Source organism: Macrobrachium rosenbergii, chromosome 42, assembly GCF_040412425.1.
Source record: "Macrobrachium rosenbergii isolate ZJJX-2024 chromosome 42, ASM4041242v1, whole genome shotgun sequence".
NCBI classification, from domain to species: Eukaryota; Metazoa; Arthropoda; class Malacostraca; order Decapoda; family Palaemonidae; genus Macrobrachium; species Macrobrachium rosenbergii.
Genome location: NC_089782.1, coordinates 16297239 through 16319812, shown reverse-complemented (window position 1 = coordinate 16319812; position 22574 = coordinate 16297239). Strand labels below are relative to the sequence as shown.

The 22574-nt window shown below is 43.3% G+C and overlaps 1 protein-coding gene and 2 pseudogenes across 1 annotated transcript in view; all 3 read left to right on the top strand.

Annotated features, from left to right (window-relative positions):
* The window catches only part of LOC136827744 (E3 ubiquitin-protein ligase trim-21-like), a 94644-nt gene that overhangs the window by 46869 nt on the left and 25201 nt on the right, over window positions 1–22574 (top strand). The gene's annotated exons all lie outside the window — the stretch shown is intronic.
* On the top strand, window positions 14504–15480 carry LOC136827989 (NADH-ubiquinone oxidoreductase chain 1-like; annotated as a pseudogene).
* Window positions 18402–20759, top strand: LOC136827988 (NADH-ubiquinone oxidoreductase chain 5-like; annotated as a pseudogene).

Here is a 22574-nt window from a genome sequence, read left to right as displayed (position 1 = left end):
ACAGGTCGGGCAACTTGGTCCGAAGGAAAAGTTCAAGATGGAGACCTCTCTGTCAATACTAGGAGTCCTTCATCCCGGGATTGGATGGTATCTTTGGATCTCCAAGATACTTATCTTCACGCCCCAATTCATCCACGCCTCGGTGAAGTATCTCAGGTTGTCTTGGGGACTAGACGTACCAGTTCAGGGCTCTCTGCTTTGGACTCTGCATGGCCCAGCCAACACGTTGGCACCGCTTGATGTCCGATCAACTCGAAGTTAAACAACGTTGGGTCTGGTCAGTACTTGGATGGTTGACCGCCTGGGAACACCAGATGCTGTTGGCACTCACATTTTGCTCCGAGGGTGTTTACATCGTCTCATGAAAAACGTTGCGATGCAGTTGCATCTTCGCTCCGTCAGGATCTCACTCTACTTGACGCATCTGGTTGATTCGGCGTCCGCCGGCGAAGGTATCTGGAGGACCTTCAGTTGACTCTGCAACTCGTGAAGTCCCTGGGACTTCTGGTCTGTGGAGAAAGTCGCAGCTGATCCTCACTGTCCATTGTGTCTGGGAATTCAGATCTATTCAGCGGCTTTTATAGCGTCTCCGTCGCAAGAACGGCAACTTCTATGTACGAAAAAGTTTTGCCTTCTTGGAAAAGGAAACATGCTAGGTGAAGGAAGGAATGAGTCTGCTGGGGACCATTTCCTCGCTGGAGAGTTTGTTTTCTGGGAGTCTGCATCTCAGGCCTCTTCAGTTCTTTTTGTTGGAGAACTGACAAAGCAAGGAAGACTTGAAAGAGGAATTGAGAATTCTTCCTTATATAAAGAGAATCTGTGGTGGTGGCTCGATCCAACGGAATTGCAGAAAGGGATCTCCCTCAAGCTTCTGAACCCCAACCTAGTGTTGTTTTTTCCGACGGGTCGTCAACAGGTTGGGGGCAACACTAGAGGGAGAGGAATGTTAGGAACCTGGAGAGAGGAACAGGTGTCCTAGCACATCGACTTCTAAGATTTGGCGGCTATCTTTTAGCCTGAAATTCTTGGAGGTCCAAGTTTGCAACCGTGTAGTTCTAGCAAACTCGGACAATACTACTTGTTCCTGTTCAGCCTTGCAAGAGAGATTATTCTTTGAGCCTATGCTCGCAACATTTCGATTCTCACAAGTTTTGTTGCAGGGGTCGAAAATGTTCCGAAGCAGACCTGCTCTGTTGGCGCCATCAACTCCTGCCCGCAAGAATGGACCCTTCATCAGGAGGTTTGCCAAGATTTTTGGAAATTTTGGGGTCGCCATCTTGTGGATTTTTTCACGACCTCAAGAACAGCAGGCTCCTCTATAAAGCTCATCTGTACTCGACCCTGGGGCAGTTAGCGATCAGAGTTGCTCTTCCCTGGGATTGGACGGGAATAGATGTTTACGCCTTTTTCCCCGTTCTAAATTCTGGGAGAAGTCAACGCAATGTTGGTGGCGGCCTCATGAAGGGACGAGGATGACTCTCATCCCCCAGCGTTTTGGCCTTGAACCACTGGTTCTCGGAGTTTCTCTTCTGGTTGGTAGACGTTCCGAGGACCCTTCCTATGAGAGCAGACCTGCTCATACAAACCCACTTCACGAGATATCTTTGAATCTCCCCTGCCTGAACCTGACTGCTTTCAGACTAGCGAAAACTTGGTCAGAGCGAAGGGGTTTTTCTGGCCAGGTGGCACGGGCCATCGCTAGAGCCCAAGTTCTTCATCTAAAGGATATATCTAGCGATTTGAGCAACCTTCAAAGGTTGGTGTAGAAAGAAGGCTTTCCTCTTCCTCTATCACTGTGAGCCAGGTTGGGATTTCTCCTTTACTTAAGAGAAAATCCTCGATTAGCAGTTCCGACTATCAAGTGTTATCGGAGCATGCTTTTATCGTATTCAGACACAGAGGATTAGCTTTGTCTGACAATAAGGACCTCCACGATCTTGAGCTCTTTCAAGACGTCCAAGGTTCCTCAGCTGATTTCCCCTGCTTGGAACTTGGACGTAATGCCCATTTTGATGTTTAGTCCAGCCGAGCCTCTCCTCTGCATCTCTTAAGGATGTTACATTTTTCTGGCATTATCCTCAGGCCTTTGAGAGTGAGAGAAGTTCGAGTTGCCGTCATGTGGGCTTCAGGAACACAATGCTGTCTATTCTTTAAGCCCTAAGTTCTTGGCTAAGAATGATAGGTCTTCTAACCCTTGGCCTAGACACTTTGAAATTAAAGGTTTAGCAGACCTTATTGGACAGGAACCTGAGGGCCTATGTCCAGTTAGAGCTCTCAGTACTACTTTAAAAGAACACAGGACACTCGTGGTCCATTGGATGTTTTATGGTGTTCTGTGAGGCAACCAGTTAAACCTATGTCATGAAGAATGCACTGGCATTCTTCATTAGGGACGCCATTAAGGATTTCACTCTAGCTTGTGACGACTCCAACTTCTCCTTGTTGAGAGTTAACGCTCACGTTTCCTTGGCAGTTGCTACCTCCATGGCGTTCAAGGAAAATATGGTACTCAGTGACATTTTTAGTGCCACATTTTGCGTCATCAATTCGGTGTTTGCCTCACACTCTTGGCAAGATGTTTGGTAGCATCAAAATTGCTTTTCTGCTGGGACCATACATTGCTGCTTCAGCAACCTTGGGGACAGGGGGTAACTCTGATCCTATCCCCTTTTAATTGTGTTTTTGTGGTTGTTGGGTCGACTACTGGAGGCAGTCTTCCCAATCCCAGCAAACTAACGCTTTAATGTGTTGGTTATGTGGTTAGTAATGCTCTTTGTCCTCTTTGTATGGGCTATGATCTAGTCACATTGTGGTCACGCCCCGTAGATCATCTAGAAGTCGCCAGCTATATAGGTCACTACCTCGCTGGGGTCTCTAGTAAAGCAGAAGCAGACTAGAGTGACAGTAACCACTCAGTCAGCTGGCTATCAGATAAGGAACCAAAATAATTTTACCAATAATTGGTTTTTTATAATTTTTGGCTGTCTCTACCCCCTCCAAAGGTGGTATTCAGGTGCCAATATCTGGCAGGTACCTCATGAACAAAATGATATTTTAATGATAAAAAAAGTTTGTTCACCCCTACCTGGTGCAACAATCGAATTATATTGCCCTCCTCCCTAAAGGAGACAGTGGCGTTAGAAAAAATCTGAATAGAAAATGGGAATGGTTCAAATACCGCCTCCCAGCGGTGGAATGGGTACTAACCACCTGACCGGCCACTTTTTTTTTTTTTTGAAATTTTTTCGGACCTTCGTGAGAATACAGCTGGTATATATATCTGCCAGGTAAGTATGAACAAACTTTACTTTTTATCATTAAAATATCATTTTGCTTTTTGGTCTGGATAGCAGGCCTCACTCGTGACCGACAGTTTATCACTGTATCGTAATTACTCTTAACTTGTCCTCATCTATTGTGGGACAGAGGTGTTTCTTTTATTTGGTTTATTGTATTCGAATTAATTAGCCTAGTGTCGGCCGTTCTTTCTTTGAAGAGGGTCACGTACACTTAGGTTAGGGATGCTTACTTGAATGACGAGAGAGAGAGAGAGAGAGAGAGAGAGAGAGAGAGAGAGAGAGAGAGAGAGAGAGAGATTTTCAATCAGCGAATTTCTTGCTGCTTGAGAACATGTAAACAAGATTTTATACATGCACAATGGCATGGATCTTAATAAAATGATATAGATGCGTGTCTTGGCTTCCTTAGGGATTACTTTATTATCTTAATTTTCCTGGGAGCCGACGTCACAAAAAGTTTATCGTAAAATTTTAAATTCTCTTTATATGATTTTTATAGTAGGTATCTGTATAAGAACTTGTTATTACTCCTAACTAAGGCCTATCTTTCCCTGCCTAAATTATCTTTTGGTTTTTTTTAGCTAAGATATTAGGAGGTGGGTTCATTTAACTAAAAAAAAAAAAAAAAAATGACCCAAGAGTGGCTCGGAGCAGAGTCTGGTCACAATAACAAGGTCTTTGAGATGGTGGCCAAGGTCCCGTTAGGCCTAAATTTCAAAACAACCTCGGCGTGTGAAGGAACACCAAAATGGCGTTCTCTCACAAACAGTTCGAACAATTTCAAAACAACCGCGTGAACACGGCGGAGGAATCAAGATGGCGGGTATTTTTCTTTTTTCAAACAAATTCAAAAACAACGCAACAAATGCAGGTATCCAGATTTTACTTTAAATATACCACTCATGCATAGCGTTTTACGTTACGGATGGAAAACTAAATTACTAAACAACTTTGTCTTTTGTTATCGTATTCTCACCCGGACATTAAACAAAAGAATGAAAAGAGAAATGCTAGTCTGCCTGCGTAAATTTACGTTGTTGAACGGTACCTTTATTGTAAAATTACTATTTCAGTTCGTTTGCTACTTCACTGACACGGTTTTTTTTTTTTTTTTTTTGAATGATTCCCGCTATATGCAAACAATAACGATCGGAATTGCCGACGCGATTAGTATATTACTTTGTGTACATGAAACGGGCTCCGCGATTCGGACTTAGTAACGACACAAATTGTGATTCTCTTGTCTTAAACGTTATAAATTATGACACTCTGCTCTCCTACCCTTTCGCGCTAATTCTCGCTACACTTGTTATTATAACTATTCTCTTTACTGCTTATTATTATGCCTGGTTCCTTGTTTGGAAGAATGAAATGGAATTCAATATCTGACTTTTATCTTTGGAATTAATGTAATTTTAATTTCCTTTTCTCCAGATTCTTTCTATAAAATGTACTTTAGATTCTACGCAAGGTCGCCAATGTTACGTGTGAGGGTCTTGGTTGATCATGTATTATTCAATTTACGTAATTTTTTACGGCCCTGCAAACCAAGATTACACGTAACCTGCCACTTGAAGCCAAAAGTTAACCTCAAAGACAGTCGTTAATTAGCCAAAGGTCGCCAGTTAAGGGTAATTAACCTTAACAAGAATATTTGAGATGAATTTGATTTTAAACGCAACGGTTCTTCCAAACATTCGACGCGAGGCATACAAAGCATCGAGATTTAACTTGATTTTGCTTACCTAAATCCTAGGTATTTTACTGGAATAACGGGGTTGAAGCTAACAATATAATAATTAGGCTTAATCTAGACTTCAGTAAACACATATACACTAAGTGGTGGCTGAAGGAAGAAAACAAAGAAAAAATGTGAAATACAGAAAAGTACTAGTCAATCGACGTAAGCTTCAACAAGAATCGGACTTACCGTGAATGTCGAGTCGCTGCACAAACGAGGGACCTCAGGAGTCGTATTCTGGCAGTCTTCCCAATTCACTAATTAAGATAGACGTAGGAGAAAAAGTAATAAAGAACAAAGAATATCGTTCGGCACGCACGCAGCGTCACCCTGGCTCCGTGACCGCTGGGATCTCTCTGACCCGACCTGCTTGTTCCGCCAGATGAGGGCTTATACCGCCCGGCAATCCGACCTTGACAAAGGCATCGTCGAATGCATAGAATAAAGCTTAAGGGCCACCATAACTAGGGTCATTGAGCGTAAACCCTCTCTGAGGCTTAGGTCCCTAATGCCCTAGCATATTTTGTTTATAAACTTTCCAGCCTATGCGGCGCCATTTGTCTACTGCGGTGATTGTTATTTTTGAATTGCCTAGCCTACCGGGCGGGCAGAGATGTTCTCTGTCGAGGTCAATCGGACTAATATTCCTACACCTAAATACATCGAGGGCGAACAGCAGTAATATTTATAAAAATATATATATATATATACACACATATATATATATATATATATATATATATATATATATATATATATATATTTATACTGTATATATAAAGGTAAATGCCACGAAGGAAAAATGAAATAACAAAGTGGTTGCTAGGCCTTTCAACACAACGATCCTTTACTATAGTGTGACCATTTTAGGAAGAGACTTTTCCCCACTGATAGAGACAGTACGTTGATGCCACTTCTTCGATGTCCTTTCAATTCTAAACCTGTCAAGAGAAAACGATTCTGTTTATTGCAATAAGAAGAGTGTTAGGTATTTTTGGACATGTATACTCTCCCGCTGAAATTTATTTCATTCATAAATCATCGTCGATGTTAATGTAATTTAAAAACGTGGCATATGTTTATACAGGCGCTGCCAATAATTCCTTTCAGCTTAAGGCAGGTCATTTTCGGGATGGTTAAGCCGTGTAATCCGAGAAATAATGAAGGATTATTCTCTTATGTTTCTACCTTTAATGGGTCATTGTTTGGTCACCTAGAGTTTCAGAAATCTTACACTCCTCTCAGATGGGTTTAGTTAGTGAACTAAGCCATTTCTATACGAAACAAGCTTGAGCACAGCTGATCATGGAAAACTCTCCAAGGCGAGTTCTGCCTGGAGCATCCCGAGAAATAGCTTGGAACGTTTACAAGTACTTCATCGCTGAAAAAATGAACAACGGTCCCTTACGCGACGTTTCAAAAGCAATTTTACGTGCTACTGACGCAACGAAGCTAAGTAAATCGACTGTTCATCGTATTGTTAAAGAAGCTGAAGAGACGGAAGAATATGAAACTCCTGTTTTCCCACAGAAAAAACGCTGAAGATCAAAACCGGTGACAAACTTAGATGACTTTGATAAGTGTACTTTACGAAGGACAGTGCTAAATTTCTACCTCAGAGAGGAAATTCCCACACTTGAAAAGATTTTGTTTGCATTTAAAGAAAATATAGGATTCAGTGGATGCCAGGAATCATTACGGAAAATATTAAAACAAGTTGGGTTTAGATACGGAAAGGTGAATGGAAGAAAATTTCTCATGGAACGAACAGATGTGGTCAGTGCTCGGACGAAATTTCTACAGACAATGAAAAAAGTTCGAGAGGATGGATATAAATCCGTGATTTATGTCGATGAAACTTGGGTGAATCAAAATTATACCGTCAGCTCTTGTTGGATTGATTCAGAATCTGTAAAAGCCACAGGAGTCAAACCACTCACTGGTAAAGGAAGTCGACTTATAATTTTGCATGCTGGCTCCCAAGAAGGATTTGTTCAGCATGCAGATTTGATATTTGAAGCTAAAAATGATGGAGATTATCACCAACAGATGAATTCTGCAGTGCTTGAAAAATGGTTTAAAACCCAGCTTCTTCCCAATATAGGGCCATCTGCCATCATAGTGTTGGATATAGCTTCTTATCATTCAGTTCGAATTAATAAACCTCTGACAATGTCTGCCAAAAAGGATGAAATTAAAGACTGGCTAATAAAAAAGGGCGTCAATTTAGGAGATAATCTAAATAAATGTGAACTGATCGAATTAGTAAAGTTACAAACACATTCATGTAAAGAAAATGATTACATGATTGACAGACTGGCAAGAGATCATGAACACAAAGTGGTTAGGCTGTAAAGACATCCGTAAAGTCATTCGTGAAGTCTCTGCTAAAAGTGTTAATTGTAAAGTCTCTGCTGAGCAAGTTTTCTGTGGTGGCGTCCCATTTTCTTTGCCTACAATTAGTCACGCCTAACTCACCAGGTCACGCCAAGTTCAATCATTTAAACTATGTATATATTTTGTTTACCTGCTGTCAACAATGTATCACATGTTTCTTCTTTCACAGGCATCAAGATTGTATCCAATTCCATTTCTGTCTGTTCTTACATTGTAAAGTGTACTGGTTCGCTGTATTTATTGTTATTTATTATCGACCTCAGGTCACTGAGGTTTCCATTGTATTCCGCAGCGCGACGCCAGTCGGCTGCTATATAAACTGCCTGGATCATAAATAAAGCAGCAGTAACTTTATCCTGCTCATTTCTATCGCACCTCTTAAACTGCTTGGATCATAAATAAAGCAGCAGTAACTTTATCCTGCTCATTTCTATCGCACCTCTTAAAGTGGTGACCCCGGAGTGGTTCCCAAAGCCATTAGCAGACCCATACAGTGACTCAGTCTTGGCTTCAGGAACTTACTCACGCCCTTAGTGGACTAGTCACAGCGCTGAACCAGTGTTTGGGCATGCTGACTCTCGTCGACAAAATCACCAGCGTCATTAGCGGACTCACACGGCACGCTTCCAAGTGCACTTTGACGCGAGTACCCTGCTCCAGTTAAGAGGGCAAAGAGCGAGTATGGACGCGGACATCCCTTCCCTGGTTCAGTTAACCGCTAACCTCGTGGATTCGGATGTCTACCTCCCCCCATATCACCCACGCCTGCCCCCGCACTGAGGCTCTCACACTCCTCCACACCCCTGCCAGGGACCCGCACTCTCCCCTGCCCAGGGCCCTGCCCGGCAGGACAATCACGGGTCGCCCTGACCTTAAAACTGCCGCCGTTCACACAGGGGAACCCATCGTCATGGCTGTACAGGGTTGAGAGCCAGTTTCGGAGGGCGGAACTCACCGACGGGGTGCTGCAGGCGGACACCGTACTTAACGCCCTGTCGGAGGAAATCTTTTAAAAGCTCGTCCCGTGGGTGTCCGATGCACGCCCCTCACCTACCACCTCCAGAAGAAGTCCCTACTCAAGGCATGCTCCCTGCCAGTTATCGAGCGGGCCGCCCGCACCCTCGACCTCGCCGTCAGCCCACGGCAGGAGCAGAATGTCATGGAGTCATGGGGCATGATAAAGGACCTCCTTACCCTCCCAGACACCCACGGCACCGGAAAACAAAAAGCCTGTCGCGGGAGCTCCTCCTTCGTCAGCTCCTCCCGGAGGTCCGGACACAAATCCCTGAGCCCTACGCCATGCCCCTCGACGACCTGATCCGCACAGCGCAGAACCTGACGGACTCCGTGAGGGCAACGAAGCGGGTACCAGCACCCGCACTACCAGTCAGCATCATCCAGCAGGAGGAGGGCGCAGAGCAGGAAGTCAACGCCGTCGCCAGGAGGCGCCCAGCGCCTCACACAGGTGGAATTCCCCGGGGCTGTGCCACTACCACAGGCGGTTCGGCAAGGATGCCCGGAACTGCCTGCCGCCCTGTTCATTCACCCGTTCAAAAAACGGGGGTGGCAGCAGAAGAGCCCAGGGGCCCAGAACCAGTAGGCTTCTACGTCCTCGACACCATCTCCAGCAGGAAGGCGCTGGTCAACACGGGGGCCGTTAGATCAATCTTCCCCGCATCCAGAGAGGACCTCAAGTGAGAATCGGACCTGGCTGCCTTCCTGACGGCCGCCAACGGGTCCCCCATCCTCTCCTACGGCACCAGGCCCCGTTGATCTCCATCCTTGGCCGGAGATATTCCTTGGACTTCGTCATCGCGGATGTGAGGAGCCCGCTCCTGGGTGCGGATTTCCTTGCCCACTTCAGGCTGGCAGTCGACGTTGGTAGGAAGCGCCTCCTCGACACCGACTCCTGCCAGTCCCTCCCGTTGGCAACGGGACCCAAGATGCCCACCATCTGTTCCGCCGCCCCCCACCAGTACGTACAGCTGCTGATGGAGTTCCCAGAAGTTTTCAGGCCCGAGCTCCGCCAAGTCCCCGGGGCCCCAGCCAAACATGGCATCTACCATTACATAAAGACAAAGGGGCCCCCGGCACACGCGAGGTTCCGGAGGCTTCCCCCGCAGCGCTTACAGGAGGCTAAGAACGCATTCGCCAAATGGAGCGGATGGGAATCTGCAAGAAGGCCTCCAGCCCGTGGGCGTCCCCCCTCCACATGGTGCAGAAACCAGACGGCTCCTGGAGACCCTGCGGTGGGATCTCTTGAAATCCTATTTTCAGGTACCAATCGTGCCAGGGGACATACCAAAGACCGCCATCATCACGCCTTTTGGTTCATACATGTTCGCCTTCTCCACCTTCGGCCTGAGGAACGCCGGGGCGACTTTCCAGCGGCTCATGGACAGCATCCTGGGGGACCTGAAGTTTTGTGTCTGCTACGTAGATGATATCCTTATATTTTCCAGGTACCACAGGGAGCACCAGAAACACATCCAGACAGTCCTGCAGCGCCTATAGGAGAACGGCCTCGTCATACGTTTCGTCAAGTGCATCTTCGGCTTCCAGAAAGCTGATTTCCTGGGCCACGAGATATCCCCGGATGGTGTTCGCCCACTCACATCCAAAGTCGCAGCTGTCACCAGGTTCCCCGTCCCCACCTCCGTCAAGGCCGTCCAGGAGTTCCTCGTGATGGTGAACTACTACAGGAGGTTCATCCCCAGGATCGCGCACACCACGGCCCCCCCTGACGGAAACACTCAAAGGCCAACTAAAGTCCTTGTTGTGGGGACCCAGCCAGCAGCAGGCCTTCTCCCTGACGAAGGCCGCCCTCGCCGAGGCAACCGCCTTGGCCCACCAGGATCCCAACGCCCCCCTCCAGTTGACGACGGACGCCAGCAACATCGCCTGTGGTGCTGTCTTGGAGCAGGTCATCGACGGCACCCCCCAGCCCATCGCCTTCTTCAGCAAGAAATTCAACCCCACAGAGGCCCGTTATAGCACCTTCAACAGGGAACTCTGTGCAACGTACCGTGCAGTCCGGCATTTCAAGTTCCTCCTGGAGGGCACGCCCTTCACAATCTACACGGACCACCAGCCGCTGGTACACGCCTTCACAAAGCAAGGGGACGCATGGTCTTCCAGGCAGCAGCAGCATCTCTCAGCCATCACCGAGTTCACCTGCTCCATCAAGTACCTCCCCGGCAGGAAGAACCCTGTGGTGGACACCCTCTCCAGAGCCGAGATGAACGCGGTGCAGCTCAGGATCAACTACAAAGACCTCACCAGGGAACAGGCCACCGACCCAGAGACCTCAACCCACCGCACCGCCATCACGTCCCTGAAGTGGCGGGACGTGCCTCTCACCCCCGGGCGCCCGAGTCTCCTCTGCGACGTCAGTACCAGCCAGCCCCGCCCCCTGGTGCCAGCCTTCCGCCGCCGCCTGGTATTCGGCGTCATCCACGGCCTCTCACACCCCTCCGGTAGGACAACGGCCAAGCTGCTGTCAGGGAAGTTCGTCTGGCACGGAATGCAGAAGGACACGAGGTCCTGGGCAAGGCAGTGCCTGCAGTGCCAAACCAGCAAGGTGGGGCGTCACACCGAGTCCGGGGTAGGCGAGTTCCCGCAGCCAGAGCGACGCTTCAGCCACATCCACATCGACATCGTCGGGCCCCTTCCCCCATCAGGTGGGTCCAGATACCTCCTGATGGCGGTAGACCACTCAACGCGGTGGCCCGAAGCCACACCAATGCAAGAAGCCACCGCTAGCGCTTGTGCCGAGGCCCTGCTCTCCAGCTGGATCAGCCGCTTCGGCGTCCCAGACCACATCACAACCGACAGAGGTCCCGCTTTCCTGTCCGAATTGTGGTCCGCCCTGGCTCAGCTGCTGGGGACAACGCATCACACCACCACACCACGGCCTACAACCCAGCTGCCAACGGCTTGGTCAAGAAGTTTCATAGGTCCCTGAAGGCGTCCCTTATGGCCTGCTGCACCACCGAGGACTGGAAGTACCAGCTGCCGTGGGTCTCCTCGGGTTGAGAACCGCCCCCAGGGCCGACGGCGCCCTGTCCGCGGCTGAGAAAACCTACGGCGAGTCCCTCGTGGTCCCGGGTGAGCTCATGACAGAGGATCGCCACAACCCATCGGTCCAGAGGCTTCACGACGTAGTCAGCAAGTTCGCCCCGTGCAAGCGGACATACACCAACAGGTTGGCCACCTTCACGCCACCCAGGCTGGCCTCCACCGCCCATGTCTTCGTCAGGGTTGGCGCCGTCCACCCGCCACTGACCAGGCCCTACAGGGGACCCTTCCGCGTGCTGGAGCGGAACACCAAGGCGTTCCTACTCACACTCACGGGAGGAACAACTGGGTATCAATTGACCGGGTCAAGCCCGCCCTCCTGGAGGAGGACACAGACGTCACCGCATTGCACCCTCCACTTGCTCAGACTTCGCCACAGTCGGCCCTCGTAAGGGGCGGGCACGCAGCCGGCCCCCCGAAAAAGCCCGCCCACACCTGCAGTCAGGCAAACCCACACAGAGGGCGTTCCCCTGATGTCCTCACGCAGCCGGGGCTCCCTGCAGCGCCCCAGCAGATACGCCGACTAATCAGACGTTACCCACGTCTTGGTGGGGAGTATTTGTAAAGACATCTGTAAAGTCATTCATGAAGTCTCTGCTAAAAGTGTTAATTGTAAAGTCTCTGCTGAGCAAGTTTTCTGTGGTGACGTCCCATTTTCTTTGCCTACAATTAATCACGCCTAACTCGCCAGGTCACGCCAAGTTCAATCATTTAAACTATGTATATATTTTGTTTACCTGCTGTCAACAATGTATCACATGTTTCTTCTTTCACAGGCATCAAGATTGTTCCTCTGTTTCAGGAATAATTTACATGTAAGTGAGTGCTAGATAATTGTGACCAATAGATTTGTTTAGTTAGGTTTCAGTATGTGTCTTTGGTTTTGGAGAAATCCTTCGATCCAGTAATTCCAGTAATTTCAGGTTAAATTTGTGCCAGCATCCATGGTTAGACTGGGAGTAAATATGGAGGGAAAAAGGTTATTGGTTACGGGAGTATGTATTTGCAAGTTTCTTTTTTGTAGAGTTAAGAGGTGAAATTTATAGTTCGATAGTAAAGTTGAATCTTGTTGATTTTCTTGGAGGCCATTGAAGTTTAGGTTTAAACCAGGATTAGATACCCTGTTATTCTAAACTTAAAGTTTATTGCTTGATTAGTATCAGTTATGAGCTTGAAATTTAAAGGATTTGGCGGTATCCAAGTCTAGTTAGAGGAACCTGCCATTTAAACGATATGCCACGAATGATCTTACTTTGTCTTGTCAAACAGTATGTATACCGCCATTATTAGGTGGTGTATTAATATAGCCATTAAAATTAATTTATATTAAGTATATTAGGTCAAGGTGCAGCCCATGACAAAGATATCGGTGGGTTACAGTGTGTTATACATAAACGGATGGACTTTTGAAATGGGGTCTTGAAGGTGGATTTAATTGTATTTCTTTTTTAATATGTTAGATTGATCGTAGCTCTAGGATATGTACACATCGCCCGTCGCTCTCATTCTTTAAAGTGAGATAAGTCGTAACATAGTAGTTGTATTGGAAAGTGCATCTAGGAGTATGAGTTGTAGCTAATGTCTAAGCACTCCACTTACGCTGGAGGGATTGCCTTTATCGGCACTACTTAATAGTTGTTTATTATTAGTGGGGTTTGTGTGTAGTTTAATTATATAAAAAATTAATTGATTTTGTTGATTAGTATTCTGTAGAATTTTGTTATTAAGGTTATAGTTAATGAGTACAGTGATGGAAGTTTTATTGAATTAGGTTAAAGTAGCGTTGAGTTTTCGTACCTTTTGTATCAGGGGTGAACTAAATTGGTATATTAGTTATGGAGTCCCAAACAAAGAGAGCTAGGTTTTGTTGCTTTTTACGTGGTAAAGTGATTTGTAATGAGTCTCTAGTGGTGATATGTTAGTCGATTTTTGTATATCTGGTTTTCCGTTAAATGAATTTAACTTTGTGTCAAGTTAAAGTTTAATTTGATAGTTACTGATAGGAGGAATGAGCTTCTTATCTGTTGTTTTGTTAAGCGTCTTATCAGTTTTCATTTGAGGTGGGCTTAAAATCAGCCATCTTGGTATAACGTTAGAGTAATATTGAGGTTTTTTTATTTTTATAAGGTGTTTGCTTTTATTAGCGGAAATGCCGTTTATTGATTAAGCGGCAGTTAAAATGTTTATATAAGTAGAATTGAAGTTAATTTTTATTTTAGAGTGTTATTTGTTTTTAAGTAGTTTGAGAAGCGCTTAGAAGGAACTCGGCAAATTTTGTCCCCGCCTGTTTATCAAAAACATGTCTGTGTGAATTAGTTATAAAGTCTAGCCTGCCCACTGATTTATTTAAAGGGCATGATAATTTGACCGTCTAAGGTAGCATAGTCAGTAGTCTTTTAATTGGAGGCTTGAATGAATGGTTGGACGAGGATAAACTGTCTCCTTAGCGGCATTTGAATTTAACTTTGAGTGAAAAGGCTCAAATTGTTTAGGGGGACGATAAGACCCTATAAAACTTGATATAATTTAGGCTTAACTTGCGATGTGGGTGAAAAGTAGTTTTGTCTGGTTTATATTTCGTTGGGGAGATGAAGATATAATGAGTAACTGTCTATAAAATTTTATAGCATTGACTAGAATTTGATCCTTCCTTGGGGATTAGGAGAATAAGTTACTTTAGGGATAACAGCGTGATTTTCTTTGAGAGTTCTTATCGACAAGAGTAGTTGCACCTCGATGTTGAATTAAAATTTCAGCTAGGTGTAGCCGTTTAGCTGGTGGGTCTGTTCGACCTTTAAAATTTTACATGATTTGAGTTCAAACCGGTGTGAGCCAGGTTGGTTTCTATCTTTTAGTGGTTAAAAAATGGCTTTAGTACGAAAGGATTGAGCTTTTGGGATAGTCTTTATGTAAGATAAACTTTAATGGATTGTCTTGGCAGATTAGTGCGTCGGATTTAGGATCCGTTAATATAGTGATTACTATAGACAATAGGAAGGGGCTCTCTTGTGCTTTCTTTCTGTGATAATTTTGATTAAGTTAGTTAGTTATCTAATTTTAGTAATTTTGGTTTTGGTTTCTGTTGCATTCTTTACATTGCTTGAGCGTAAGACCTTAGGTTATATTCAGATTCGTAAGGGTCCTAATAAAGTAGGGTATGCTGGTTTATTGCAGCCTTTTGCTGATGCTGTTAAGTTATTTACTAAAGAGCAGACTTTCCCCACCATGAGTAATTTTATTCCTTATTATTTATCTCCTGTGTTTAGGCTATTTATCGCCTTGGTCTGTTGGTGTTTAATGCCGTATGAGTTAGGGTTGTTCTCTTTTGAGTTTGGTATTTTGTTTTTTCTCTGCTGTACGAGAGCAAGAGTGTATTCCACTATGGGTGCTGGCTGGGCCTCTAACTCTAAGTATTCTCTCTTGGGTTGTCTTCGTGCTGTTGCTCAGACTATCTCTTATGAGGTGAGTCTTGCTTTGATTTTGCTGAGCATGTTATTTTTGGTGGGAGGTTTTGATTTGAGATTGTTTGAGAGATATCAGCGTTATTGTTGATTTTTTATTTTAGGATTTCCATTGGCTTTGCTGTGGTTTGCTTCTTGTTTGGCTGAGAGAAACCGAACTCCTTTTGACTTCGCAGAAGGTGAATCTGAGTTAGTGTCAGGGTTTAACACCGAATATAGGGGAGGAGGATTCGCTTTAATTTTCATGGCTGAGTACGCCAGGATTTTGTTTTTGAGAGCTCTTTTTTCTATCATTTTCTTGGGGAGTGGACTTGTTTCCTTGCTGTTTTATATGAAAATTATGTTTATTGGTTTTTGTTTTGTATGAGTGCGTGGTACTTTGCCTTGGTTTCGTTATGACAAGTTGATGTACCTTGCTTGAAAAAGGTTTCTTCCTGTGGCTTTAAATTATTGCATTTTTTTTATAGGGTTGAAGGTCTTTTTAGAAGTTACCCTAGTATAGCTTTGTAAAGAAATTAGGATAGACTATTAAGAGATTCGAACTCTTGTTGGGTGCTTTCAAAACACTTGTCTTCCTAAAGATGAATAGTCAGTCTATGAGTTTATCTCATACAACCATTGCTAGCGGGTTAATAATGAAGAATGAAAAATACAAGACTGTTAAGATCTGTCCTGTGAGGATGTATGGGTCTTCTACTGGGCGGCGCCGATCCATGTCAATAAAATTACGATTCTAATTATAGATCAGAATAAGATTTGCCTGATCGGGTAGAAGGCTAATCTCCGAATTTGTTTTTGTGCGTAAACGGTAAGATGAATAAGATAGCTACCGACATCACTAGGGCGATAACTCCTCCCAGTTTATTGGGGATTGATCGTAGAATTGCGTAGGCGAATAGGAAGTACCATTCTGGTTGAATGTGGGCCGGAGTGACTAGGGGGTTGGCTGGGATGAAGTTGTCTGGGTCCCCGAGGAGATAAGGATCGAGGAGTGTGAGGATGATTAGGGCGGCCAGTGTGACTACAAATCCTACGATGTCTTTGAATGAGAAGTAGGGGTGAAAGGGAATTTTTTCTAGTTGTCTGGAGATTCCTAGTGGGTTGTTAGACCCTGTTTGATGTAAAAATAAAATATGGACTATGGTGGCAGCTGCAATAATGAATGGGAATAGGAAGTGAAAGGTGAAAAATCGTGTTAGCGTTGCGTTACTTACTGCGAATCCCCCTCAAATTCATTGCACTAGGTCTGTTCCTACAAATGGAATTGCAGACATTAGGTTGGTAATTACAGTGGCCCCTCAGAATGATATTTGTCCCCAGGGAAGTACGTACCTAGAAAAGCTGTTGCTATGGTGAGAAATAGAATAATTACCCCAACTGATCAGGTGTGCATATATAAGAATGATCCGTAGTAGATTCCTCGTCCGATGTGTCTATATAAGCAAATAAAGAAAAGGAAGCGCCATTGGCGTGGACTGTTCAGTAGGAGTCACCCATAGTTTACGTCTCGGCAAATGTGAGCTACTCTTGAGAATGCTAAATCCACGTTTGCTGTGTAGTGTATCGCTAAAAATAGTCCTGTTGCGATTTGAACTACTAAGCATATACCTAGAAGAGAGCCAAAATTTCATAGAATAGAGATGTTAGCTGGGGTGGGTAAGTCAACTAGGGCTCCGTTGGCGATTTTAAATAGGGGGTGTGATTTTCGTATTGGTGCTGTCATTAGGATGTTCGGAGGGGTCCAGAGAAAGTTGATCTTAGTTTGACTACAACGATAAGGTTAATAAAAGATATAAGATGATTATACCTGTAAGTGTAGCTGTAGTGGGGTTGTATATGTGCCTGATTGTTATTTGTGTTGATTGAATATCTTGGAGGCTCCTTAGGAATGAGAGTTCTGCAAAATGAGTCTTTAGTAGGGGTTATTATTTGGTCTGTGAGAGGTAGGATGAGTGCTATCGATAGGGGAGAATAAAGGCTGAGATTATTTTAATTGATAGCTTGAACGTTTCGTTTGAGGCAAGGGGAGGCTACGTAAATAAATAAGACTAGTGTGGCCCCAAGGAAAATTAAAAATAGAATATAGGAGAATCATATGAATTTAGATAAGAGGCCCGTGAGATCATGCAGATTAAAATAGTTTGGAGGATTAGGGTCAGCCCCATGGCGAGTGGGTGTGTCATGCAGTGAAGCAAATTGAAGAGGATATTAGCAAAAAAGAAGACAGAATGAGTGTGTTGATGCAGAAAGTAGTTTATGCAAAATATTAGTTTTGGGGACTAAGGATGGGAGTGATTTCTTCTTTCTGAGCTTCAAGAACAAGAATTCATCTACGGTTTACAAGACCATTATTTTATTTAAACTATTGAAACTAATGACAATTTTCAATTTTTGACTCTACGTTCCTTTGTTTTGTTTGTGTTGTGGCTTGTTGGCTTTTGTGGGCAAGCCCAGCATTTATTAAATGTACTGTTGAGTTTAGAGTTTATTATAGTAAATATTTTTGGTTTATGGCCCAGGCTTTCAGTCATCTAGGAGGAGACTTGTACTTTGTGTTGTTTTTCTTACTCTTGCTGCTTGTGAGGGGCTTTGGCTCTTGCTCTTCTTGTTTCTATCGTTCGAGCCATGGCAGCGATAATTTTGGGAGTTTTAATGTTTTAAGATGTTAAAGTTTATTTTGATGGTTTTGTTGATAATTTTGGTGACTGATAGTTGGTTAGCTGTGCAGGTGTCTTTGTTTGTGGCTAGTTTTGTATTTGGGGTCTATTCACTTAATGGGTTCTCTTTTTCTTGTTTAGGTCTCGGGCTTGGTTTGGATTATATTAGATACATTTTAATTTTACTGAGGTTTTGGATTATGGCTCTTGTTGTCAGAAGGAGTCAGAAGGTTGAAAATTTTAAGGATTTTGATATGGTATTTCTGTCTGTTAATGTGTTCTTGCTGTTGAGTCTGGTGTTAACTTTTTCTTGTCTTGATTATTTAATATTTTATGTGTGTTTTGAGAGTTCTTTAATTCCTACTATAATTTTAATTTTGGGGTGAGGGTACCAGCCTGAGCGACTACAGGCAGGTGTGTATATGTTATTTTATACTTTATTTGGGTCTTTGCCTTTGTTAATTTCTATTTTGAGTTTGTACAGAGGTGGGGTTCTGTGACTTTTGGTTTATCTTTGGTTCCTGATGGCAGGATGAGGCTCCTGTGGGTTTGGTACCTTTGTAGGGTTATAGCTTTTATTGTAAAGCTTCCAGTTTATTTAGTTCATTTGTGGTTGCCTAAGGCTCACGTGGAGGCTCCTGTGGCTGGATCTATGATTTTGGCTGGTGTCCTGTTAAAATTGGGGGTATGGTTTTGGTGCGTGTGTGTCATCTTTTTGTTTATTCAGCTTTGACTTTCAGGTGATTGTGGGTCTCAAAAAAATCTGTTAGGGGAATTTTTGTAAGTTTCATTTGTCTCCGTCAGACTGACATCAAGGCTTTAATTGCTTACTCTTCTGTGGCACATATGGGGTTGGTCTTATGCGGCCTTAGTGTTTTCAGGTGGTGAGGACTATCTGGTGCTGTGTCTGTAATGGTGGGCCATGGTCTTTGTTCTTCTGGTTTATTTTGTTTGGCTAATATGGTGTATGAGCGTCTAGGGAGACGAAGATTGCTAATTAGAAAGGGCTTACTTAACTTTATGCCTACTATAGCTTTGTGATGATTTCTATTGAGAGCCGGTAATATAGCTGCGCCTCCCTCAGTCAATTTATTGGGTGAGATTAGTCTTATTTTAAGTGTAGTTTCTTGGGCGTTGCTGGCGATGCTTCCCGTTGCTCTCCTCTCTTTTTTAAGGGCTGCTTATAGGCTTTATATGTTTTCTTTAAGTCAGCATGGGAAGTATTTTAGAGCTTTGTTTTCTTGTTGTTCTGGTAAGGTGCGGGAGTATTTAGTTTTAATGCTTCATTGGTTGCCTTTAAATATTTTAGTGTTGAAGGGTTCAATTTTGGTTTGTTAAAAGCTTAAATAGTTTAAATAAAATGTTGGTTTGTGGATCCAAAGATATAATTTTTTATTTTAGGCAGTGTTGTGGAATAATAAAATGAATTTGAGGAGTATGGTGTTTTTGTTGATTGTGTCTGTTGTCAGCTTAGTTGTTTCTTTGAGCTTGCTTTTTTCGGGTAGCTGTTACTTTTTGGATTGGGAGTTGGTAAGGATTAATAGGGCTAAGCGTTGAGATGGCTTTAATTGTTGATTGAATGTCAATGATATTTATATCTTTGTTTGTTTTATCTCTTCTATAGTTTTATATTATAGGGGTGGTTATATGTCTGGTGACTATAATATTGGGCGTTTTATGTATTTGGTTTTAGGTTTGTTCTCTCTATGCTTTTATTAATTATTAGTCCTAATATGATTAGTATTCTGTTGGGTTGAGATGGTTTGGGGTTGGTGTCTTATGCGTTAGTCATTTATTATCAGAATGAGAAATCTGCTGGTGCTGGGATGTTGACTGCTTTATCAAATCGGGTTGGTGATGTTGCTATTTTACTTAGTATCTCTCTAATGTTGAGTTTAGGGGGCTGGAATTTTTATTTTTATGTCGGTGGAGAGTCCCTCGCTAGGAGATATGTTATTTTTTTGGTTGTGTTAGCGGCTATGACTAAAAGAGCTCAAATTCCATTTTCTGCTTGACTTCCTGCTGCGATGGCAGCTCCGACTCCTGTTTCTGCTCTAGTTCACTCTTCGACATTAGTTACTGCCGGAGTTTACCTTTTAATTCGGTTTAGTCCTAGATTGATGTCTTCTTTGCTAGAACTTTATTGCTTTTGTTAGGTGTTTGACCATGTTTATAGCTGGGCTGAGGGCCAATTTGAAACCGACTTGAAGAAGATTATTGCTCTTTCTACTTTGAGTCAATTGGGTGTGATAATTACTATCTTAAGGCTGGGTTGGGCTACTTTGGCCTTTTTTCATCTGTTAACTCATGCCTTATTTAAAGCTCTTTTATTCATGTGTGCTGGGTCTATTATTCATAGGGTTGGGGATTATCAAGATATCCGAATAATAGGGGGGTTAGTTAATTTTATGCCTATTAGGGTGATGTGTATTAATTTAGCTAATCTTGCTCTTTGTGGTTTTCCTTTTTTAGCCGGGTTTTATTCTAAGGATCTAATTTTAGAAGTAGCTTTTTTAAATCCTCTAAATGAGGTTAGTTTTTGATTGTTGGCTTTGGCCACTGGTCTCACTGTTTGTTACAGGTTTCGTTTGGTTTACTATAGGCTTAGTGGGGATTATAATTTGAGTTCAATTTCTTCAGTAAGTGATTCTGATGTTTTAATGACTTGGCCTATGCTTGGATTGGGAGCTGGGGCTGTGGTGGGTGGCGCTGCTGTCTCTTGGCTTGTGTTTCCAGCTCCTGTTATAATTTGTTTGACCCTCTCTGTGAAATTGCTTGCTTTAATTGTTAGTTTGATTGGGGGCTTTGTTGGGTATATTTTGAATTTGATAGTAGAAAACTATAAGCTTAAATCTTTAAGGTTGTATCCTGTGGTTGTGTTTTTCTGGTTCTATATGGTTTATACCCCCTGCTTTCTACTATTGGTATCAGGCGGAAGGTTTTTAGGGGCGCTCTATTTACTCTCAGCTAGGGGATGGAGGCTGGTCTGAATATTACGGCGGACAGGGTATCTATAGAACTTTAATGAAATCTTCTGGTTATCTTCAATCTGTACAGGAAAATAGAATTAAAACTTATTTAGTGATTTTACTGGTTTGATTGGTGGGGTTGCTTTTAATTATCTAAACTTAAGAAGCTTAATACTGTGAGCGTCACATTGAAGCTGTGGAGGAGGCGGGTTCGCCCTTGAGTGTTTTAAAAAGGACTGGTACCTTTAGCCCTACAATGAAAATGTAGTGTGTTAATTACACTATAAAAACCTAGGAATAAAGACCGGGTCAAGCCCGCCCTCCTGGAGGAGGACACAGACGTCACCGCATTGCACCCTCCACTTGCTCAGACTTCGCCACAGTCGTCCCTCGTAGGGGGCGGGCACGCAGTGGCCCCGAAAAAGCCCGCCCACACCTGCAGTCAGGCAAACCCACACAGAGGCGTTCCCCTGATGTCCTCACGCAGCCGGGGCTCCCTGCAGCGCCCCAGCAGATACGCCGACTAATCAGACGTTACCCACGTCTTGGTGGGGAGTATTTGTAAAGACATCTGTAAAGTCATTCGTGAAGTCTCTGCTAAAAGTGTTAATTGTAAAGTCTCTGCTGAGCAAGTTTTCTGTGGTGACGTCCCATTTTCTTTGCCTACAATTAATCACGCCTAGCTCGCCAGGTCACGCCAAGTTCAATCATTTAAACTATGTATATATTTTGTTTACCTGCTGTCAACAATGTATCACATGTTTCTTCTTTCACAGGCATCAAGATTGTATCCAATTCCATTTCTGTCTGTTCTTACATTGTAAAGTGTACTGGTTCATTGTATTTATTGTTATTTATTATCGACCTCGGGTCACTGAGGTTTCCATTGTATTCCGCAGCACGACGCCAGTCGGCCACTATATAAACTGCTTGGATCATGAATAAAGCAGCGGTAACCTTATCCTGCTCGTTTCTTTTGCACCTCTTAAAAGGCTGCCTCCATATTATCACTGCCAGTATAATGCAATAGAACTGATATGGGCACAGGTGAAATCATACGTGGCAAAGAGGAATAATTTTTAAAAATCAGACCTGCTTCCTTTGGTCAAAGAAGCAATTGAATCGATATCTTCTGACAACTGGGCTAACGCTGTGAGACATACCGAAGATCTACAGAGATGACACTTCAAGAGATGTTTGCATTAATAAATATATAGATTCTTTTGTTATCAATTTAGCATCCTCTGACGAGGATTCTTCTTAAGTACTGTAATGCCTCGTCTCCTCATACTTCGAATATAAATAAATTTACTGCTTTCCCTTGTTGTGTGATATCCTATTGAACATTGAAATTGAAATAAATTGAAATATAGATATATTTTTTCGACAGAAAGTTGCAGAAATATCTTTAGAAATCTACATATAACCGAAATGCCACAGCAATGATGAGTATTATATGACAGTACTTTAAAAATCATAGGTAAATCTAATACTGTATATCTGTGTAGTATATATATATATATATATATATATATATATATATATATATATATATATATATATATATATATATATATATATACAGTAGAACTTCGGTCCTCAACGCTAATTGTTCCAGAAGTGTCGAGATTCGATTTTGTTGAATTCTGAGTTAATTTCTCTCATAAGAAATAACTGAAAATGGATTAATCCATTCCTGACCACCAGTCATTACCCCAACCTTGCCTTTTTATACAAAACTTTACACAAATTACAATTAAATAAGTTCAGAGTTGAATAACTTACCGTATCAGAAGCACTTTTACATTTTTAAATGCTTACTGTATCAAAAAACCGAGTGCCATAGGCTAGGCTAGGTAGCCTATAGGCACTACCAGAATGTACTGCAACAGGTACACATGAAAACTGTTGTTAATAATGATAACATTGAAATCAAGCCAGATTCTCACATTAAATTAATAATACAGTATTTA